The following is an 8,108-nucleotide window of genomic DNA, read 5'->3' as shown; positions in this document are numbered from 1 at the left end:
AGGCCCTGAAGAGAGAGAACAGAGCACATGGGGCCTGGGGAGGCTCCTGCGCCTGGAGCCGAGAGAATGAGCGGGAGGTCAGTGGGGCCAGATGGGGAAGGGCTTGCAGAGAGACACGCTGGAGCATCTGGACTGCATCTCAGAACACTGGGGAGCCACCGAGGGGGTTTAAGCAGGGGGTGCCGTAGACAGATTTCCATCTCAGGAAGGCCCAGCTCTGGCTGCAGTGTGGAGGGTGAGGGTAGGGCAGGAGAGGTAGGCCAGGAGGTGGACGTCACTGGTGGTCCAAAGTAAAGGAGGGGCCGTAGAGATGGTGAGAAGACAGCATGGAGAAAGCTCCTAGCATGCAGGATTGAGTAGGAGGCCTGGAGGTGACTGACACTGGCCTAGGGCTCTGGGGGTAGCAAGGCAGAGAGCCTTACAAACATTGTGCAGAGATTCGCACCCCACACCACCACATTGTGAAGAATTCCCCTCTGCCCGCCTTCAGCCTAATCGCCATCCCTCCTTCTCTAATTTCCCTACAAGGGCAAACATGCTTCATGGGCTTCCCATCTTTCACGTGGCCTTGGAGGCTATGTGAGGCCCTGCCAACTCCTCCAGACTCACTGCCTGCTTCCAGCTGTCCTCTTCCTCACTCTCTGTGCTTCCTCCAAGCAGCCTCCTCACAATTCTTCAAGCTTCAATGTTCCTTCCAGCCACGGGGCCTTTGCACATTCTGTCCCTTCTATAAAACTCCCCTTCTTTCTCAAGTTACCTCCCAGTTCAGTGCTTCTTTGGGGAAGCCCTCGCTGTACTCTGGACACCAGTCAGGTTTCTTGAGTCCAGGTTCAGAGCACATCAAGTTCAACTCCTTCTCTTTAGACCACTTCTCTCTCTTAGCAATTAAGCACCCGTCTGAGTGATTATTTGATTACTGTAAACTCCAGGAAACCAGAGACAGGATCTGGTTTCGCTCACCGTCTAATCCTCAACCCTTTGCCTGGCACGTAGCTAGCTCTCAATAAAAAGTTGTTGAATAAATGAATGAATGAATATGCTCGAAAGCAGCACTGCCCGATAGAAATATAATACGAGTGACATGTGTGATTTTCAAGTTTTTAGTGGCCATATTACAAAAGTAAAAAGAAATAAAAAGAAATAGGTGAGATGAGCATCCTCATATATTTCACTTAGCCCTCTAAATCCAGCATATCTTTTCAAAGTATAATCGGTATTTCTAAATTATTATTATTTTTTTCTACTAAGGTTTCGAAATCCAGCACATCCCAGTCTGGATCAGCCCCATTTCCAGTGCTCGATAGCTGCACTTGGCTAGCGGTTGCCACGTCTGGCCACTACCTCTAGAGTCATACCTGCCAGGGCCGACGCTCATTCTGAGCCCTGGTTCAGAGGGCAGAGAGATGCTCCCTTGTTTCTTCCTGTGTCATCAGTCTCCTGGGCCTCGCTCCTCTCCCCTCAGGCCAGGGAGCTTCTCTTTGTCTCTTTCATTGCCGAAGTTAGAGGATGAGACCTTTCATCTTTGTCTGCCCATCAGGGCCCCGTCTCTTCCCCCAGTGCCTCCCTCCCCTCTTTCATCCAGTGCAACGAAGCTAAGATGGGACTTGGAACAATAGGAAAGGCTGCTTCATCCCTGGGGAGGGGTGTGATGGGGCCACTGAGCCTGTAACCCACAGCTTCAGGGGAAGAAGGGACTGAGCCCAAGCTGGGGTCAGAAGGCACTTCCCATGGTGCTCTGGGCTGTGGGTTTTGCTGACCAGATGCCTGGGGAAGGCAGCTCCTCTGATAATACAAAGCAGATTTCCCCCAGCTTTGTGGCAGCTGGTAGGCAGGAGGCCAGGGGATAAGATTGAGGCTCCAGGCATCTGGATTCAGAAGGGCTGAGGCCAGGGGGAGCTCCTTCAGCTTCCAGCTCCCTGTCTTCCCCAATACCCCCTGCCCTCATGCTGATCCCTCCCACCTACACCAGGCTCCCCTGGGTCCCACCTGGGCTCCAGATCACTCTCCAGCTCCATCAGAGACCCCCCAGTTCTCAACACACATCCTTGGGGATCTTGGATGCAACACCCTCATTGAGGTGGGCACCCAGATTCGCTCTCCAGGCAGACCCTGAGTGGCCCTATTCTCCACACCCCAATTCTACCTATTCCAGCCCTCCAATCATCTCAGAGGTGAGGTCAGGATCATTTCCCTAAGGCTCTAAGTGGAATAACACCAAAGAGTGTTCCAACACTCACCCCTCATCACTCCCAGGGCACTCAGTCCTGCCCTCTTCCTACAGCATCCAAGCACTTCCCAATCCCTTTGCTCCCTTCCCGCAATCCCTGCTCCAGCTGTTTCCAGCAACATTCCCAAAGGGCTCCTGGGAAGGGTGGGATTGGGTCTCCTCCCTGGGTGGGGACTGTTCCCTTTGGAAAAGTATGGGAATGCACAAATACCCTTCCCATTTTCTAATGACTTATTAAATCTAGGGGGTCCCTCTGTGTCACCTAGGAGCCTGATGCCCTCCTAAGACGCCCTCAGCACTGTCTGGCTTGGGCCTGGGCTCAGCATCCACATTCCAGAGGCCCACCCCATCCCGGGGCCCAGGGCTTTAGTCAACAATCCAGATGGTTCTCATTCTACTCCTACGCACCTTGGGATGCCAGCGATCCGCATTGGATGTGTGGGCCAGCGGCACGGCAGGCCTCCATTTGTCGACCTTGATGCCGCAGGTGATCATGCTGTGACCTCCTGGAAGATCATGCTGAGAGCCCAGAAGCCAGCCACCTGGGAGCTCCCCTTTCCTCACCTTGCGTACCAGTTCAGATTTTTTATGTTGTAAGAGGGAGAAAACCCAACCCAGAGTGGTTTACAGGAATTTACTGTCCGTCAAAAACGAAAGGTCCAGGGGTTGGGCTGGCTCTAGGCACAGCTTGATTCAGAGACTCAAGCAAAATCCCGGCACCCAGTTTCTCCCCCTCCGTCTCTCGCCTCCATTCCCTCACATAGACTCTTCCCTTGTAGTGATATGTTGGCTGCATGGCTTCAGGTTCAAGCCTGTGGGAGAGAGACTCAGCCTCCATCCTGCAAAAGTCTCCAGGTGTCCTTGGTCCTGATTGGCCCATTTGGCAAATGGCGATCGCTGATTGGGTCACATGCTCCATCCACTTGGCAAGGGTGTTGCCCCACCAGAAACTTTGGGGCTGAGCAGGGGAAACTGAGGTACAGTCACCAAAAGGGGACACTCCAAAAAACAAATGTAAGTCCCCATCCTAGATCAACACTTGGGCTTGTTCCTCCTCACCAGGCAACCTGAGCAGGACTCCACCCCCAGGCCAAGTTTGTCTTTCTAGTAAGAATCCCCATGAAACAGCAGGGATATCATGGTACTAAGGCATCCTGCAGCCACTGGGTTCCGAAGACCGAGCCAAGTTCTCAAAGCTGAGGGAACCCGGGGAGGGTCCTGGAGGGGAGGCCTTAATTTGAGCCTTAAAGGATGGACAGGATTTGGATTTTGATGATGGAATACAGGTGGGGAGAATACTTCTGGCGGAGGAAACAGCTGGAGCCAAAGCACAAGAATGCGGAGCGGGGAGCTGACTTTAACCTTCAGAGATAATAGCAGGAACAGGGTGAAAATCGAGGCAGGTCTAGCAGGGACTTGAATGCTAGGCTGAGGAATTTGGATCGAACAGAGAACTACAGAGGTTGTCTGAGCAGGAGTGTTCTGGAAGGAGTGGCAGGAAGACCAACTGGGAGGTTGATGCTTCAGGCACAGGAACTAGCAGTGGGGAAGAAAAGGGGGAAGCAATTCAGGAAATATTAGGGAGTACCTGACTCCCATGCTCTAGCTTTGGCAGCTGAGGGGACGATGGTGCTGTTCACAGTGACGGAGCCCCGGAGGAGGAGCAGGCTTTCATGGAAGATCCAGATTTCCATGTTGAAATAGAAACAGAGTCATAGATACAGAGAACAAGCAGGTGGTTGCCAGAGGCGAAGGAGTGAGAGGAGGAAAGAAACAGGTAATGGAGATGAAGAGTTACAAACTTCCAGTTACAAACTAAGTAAGTCACAAGTATGAAATGTACAAGATGGGGAATATAGTCAATAATAAAGTAATATCTTCGTTGGGTGACAGATGGTAACAAGACTTATCCTGGCGCTAATTTTGCAATGTATAGAAATACTAAATCACTATGTTGTGCACCAGGAACTAACATAGTGTTGTAGGTCAATTAAACTTCAAACAAACTCATAGAAAAGGAGACATACAACATGATAAATATAATTAACACGGCTGTGCGTTATATATGAAAGTTGTTGAGAGTAAATCCTGAGTTCTCATCACAAGGAAAAAAATTGTTTTTCTATTTCTTAAATTTTGTAACTATATGAGATGAAGGATGTTCACTAAACTTATTGTGGTAAACATTTCATGATGTATGTCAATCAAATCATTATGCTATACACCTTAAACTTCTACAGTGTTATATGTCAATTACATTTCAACAAAGCTAGGGTTAAAAAAAGGTTTCCATATTGAGTTTGGGAAGTCTGTTGGGGACATTCAGAGGAAAAAGGCAGGTGTCATTTGTTTTTTTACAAGTCAGAAGCTGGGAAATTCCAGAGCTACAGCGGAACATTTAAAAATCATCTGCCAGCTATTGGATGAGGTCCCTGGGAGAGAGAGCCCTTAGGATGGTCCTGCTTCGGTGACCAAGGAGACTGAGGAGGCAGAGATGATCACGAAGGGCCAGTGAGTTGGAAGGCCTGGATCTTGTGACATCAAGGGAGCCTAAGAAAGTAGCAAATTTCTAGGAGGAACAACAGGTGATTCCCAATGTAAGTGCTGCAGGGAGGCCTGAGAAGGGGAGGCTGGGAAGAGTCCCTGGATTGGATTGAGAGAAAAGGCAAGAGACAGATGGCAGTGGTCGGAGGATAGGGCGGCAGGTGAAACAGTGGACACGTCCCTGTATGACTCTCCTAGGATCTTGGCTGTGAGAGGGTTTGCCCTGGGACAAGGACGGACTTCGCTGGGGAGAGAGAGGGAGGGAGGATGTGATCTCCTTGGTCAGGGAGCTATAAGGTTTATAGCCAGGCTGCCTTGAGCCAACCCTCTCATCCTGGACCCTGCAGCCTTGTTCCACCAGCTCAGCTCTTCTGTGTGTCCTTGAGGATCCAGGCCAGCTGAAGAGGGTGAGCTTTGGTCCTCAGGGTCCTGCCCCTCATGTTGGCCATCGTCTTGCCCTCTAGCCCCAGCCATTCCTCCGTCCCCCTCACATCCATCTCATCACCACTGATGCAGGATCAGTTAGCAAGAACCAGTGCCTGGTTCTCAAGGAGTTCAAAGTTCGGTTAAAACAAAGCAGGAAATTGTCTAAAAATTCTAAATGGGAGGGGATTCTGCCAGGAGAAACACAAGCTAGATCTGTCAAAATGCCACCTCTGAGACTTTGCTAAGCAGCCGTTAGGCCCTGCGAGTGAGCGCCTCACTCCCTCCCTCCCTTCCTGGGCTGAAGAAACTGCCAGAATCATATTAAGTTCATGCAGAAACCACCTTGGCAGCTCTTCCTGGGCACCAAGCCCCACCTCTTCCTGGGGTAACACAAGGGCTGGGCATGTGCCCAGAGAGTGCCACATGCCTGTCAGGCTGGGGCCTGCCTCACGCCTCTCCAGGGAGGCTACCAGAAACCCCGGACCAGGGCAAACCCAGAGGCGTTATTCTGGTGAGGGGCGGGGGCTGGGGAGGGAAGGCTTAGGTCTAGGCCAGATTGCAGTACCTGGCCAGCCAAGGGACAGGGGAGGGAGCTCAGGTGTCTGGGACAGGGGCTTGGCTCCCCCACCTGGGAACATGGCGATGTCTCCCCTGGCAGGGGAAAGTCTACTTGGCTGTCTGGCCTTCAGGCTGTCTCAGGCTGACCAAAGGGAATTGACCCTCTGAATGCCTGGCAGCCCTTCATCAAAGTAGAGCTTCCACTGAGGACAAAGTGGCAGCCACAGTCCAGCCTGGGGGACCTGCCCTTAAGGCTGCAGTGAGGAGAGGGGCAGAGGAAGGCGTAGGGGTGAGGCTGTCACTGGGAGCCACAGCCCGATTCTCTGGACTCTGGGCTTCAAGTCTAGTGGAGGTGGAGAGGCCTTGGAGGTCGTAAGGGACTGGGGGCTGACCAGCGCCACCAAGGTGGCTGAACTGAGCAGCACAGCTGCCTGTGAACTGGAGACAGTGCTTAATGATAACAGATAAACTTTGTCCAACTTTTAAAGTTGATAAAGCACTCTCACAGGTGTAATTTCACATGATGGTCTCATTAGTCCTGCCAGAGAGGTATTACTGTACCCACTTTATAGATGAGACAACTGAAACCCAGAGATTTGCCCAAGGCAACCTGATAGGAAGCGGCTAAGCCAGCCTGGGAGCCACATTCACCCTGATCCCTGTGCCCTCTTCTCCTGTTCTCCCCCCACGCCAGGCAGCACCTTCTGCCAAAGGGCTGAGGGTAGAGGTGGTTGTGCTGGGAATGAAGTGGGGATGAAGAGCGGGGGTGAAGAGCTGGTCTGGTAAGGCAGGGAGCCTGGAGTGGGGACCAGAATTTAGATGGGGGATGGAAACTGAAGATAAGCTGACCCCATTCAGGTATTTCCAAAGGCTCCTTCCCCTTTCAGAAGCCCCTGCCCCCTCCTGCAGAGAGTGGCAGGGACAGCTGGAACCCACATGGGTAAGGGGATCCCAGTTCAGAGCCTGGTGTCTTAACACTGATGCGCCACTGGTACCCCCTCCCCTCCGCTCCCAGCTCCCTACCCAGGCTGCAGAAGCCTGGCGCCATGGGGGAGCCTGGCACAGAGCCACACAGGCCAGGCTTGGTGGAAGGGTCAGAAGACCAGGCTGGGTCCCAACCTGGGAGAGAGGGTTCCCTGCCTGGACCCCTCTGCCCATCCCCAACTGCCCACCTCTCTGACCCTCCACAGAGTCTCAGGGCCTGAGTCTTCAGTCTGGGATTCAGGAACGTCCACTCTTTCAATATACTCCCATCCCTCCCTACACTGAGCTCTGCTGGATCCCACTGGGTAGCCCCACAGGAACCCGAGGTGGGTCCCTGAAATGAAGCTAGACCTGGTACAACCCTGGGTCACAGTGGATATCTAAATCATTGTCATCCCCATCCTGGCATTAAAGACCCCCACAGGAACCCACTCTGCCCTTCCAGCCTGTCCCCCACCCTGCAGCCAGACTGGGTGACTTGTATTCCCTGAGTCCCATCCATGCTTCCCATTTGGGGCTTATACTGTTGCACCGGCTGCCTTAGGGGCCGTCTCCCCAACCCTACCTGTAGCCACATCCCTTTCCCAGCTCCTCCTGGAAGTCCTCCCAGATCTCCCTTTCACATGGCCTCCAGGCTATCTCCTCTGCACTGCAGAGAAAGGACCCTACTCCATTTGGGGCCCTTACTTTATCTTTTATTAAATTATAAGCTGTTTTATCGCTGTAACCCTCCCCATCCCCACTGAGGGCTTTGCCCTCCTCCCTAGCACCTGTGCACAGAAGGTGCTCAAACGCCCATGGAGTGCTGATTGTGTTCCTCCTCGTGCAACAGGTTCAGCCCATCTCCCTCCAATCTGCTCAGAGCACCTCCACATGGAGCCTTCACCCAGTCCAACGAGGATGCCATTGAAAGAGAACCTAGAAGCAGGCTGTACTCAGACACGACAAAGAGAGCAGGAAAGTGGAGACAGAAGCGCATTAATGGGGACCAGCCCTGTGACTTAATCCAGCTTGACAAGCTTTGGCAAAAGCCATTCATGGTTGTCCCTTTGGCTCCAACCAGGCCAGCAGCTCACACCTGTCCCCGATCCAGGCTGTCTAGAAGGAGAAGCCACCCACAGACATCAATTTGCAAGACAGACAGAGTCTGGGCATCCTCACAGGGGCGAGGGGAAGGCTGTGGGGTTGGGGGTTATGTAAAGTCAGGGATAATCTCTGAGTTTGGCTGCAGCTGACACAGGGCTGGAGATGAATCCATCAGACACCTGTCTGCCTTCTGGGCTGCTCTCCCCTCCAACCCCCCCCCCCAACCTCCTGTCAGATTTTCAGTAAAGTCCTTTCTTCATTTCACCTGAACTATAAACTCCTG

This window comes from Vicugna pacos, chromosome 16 (assembly GCF_048564905.1).
Source record: "Vicugna pacos chromosome 16, VicPac4, whole genome shotgun sequence".
Lineage (NCBI taxonomy): Eukaryota > Metazoa > Chordata > Mammalia > Artiodactyla > Camelidae > Vicugna > Vicugna pacos.
This window is presented reverse-complemented; position numbering follows the sequence as displayed.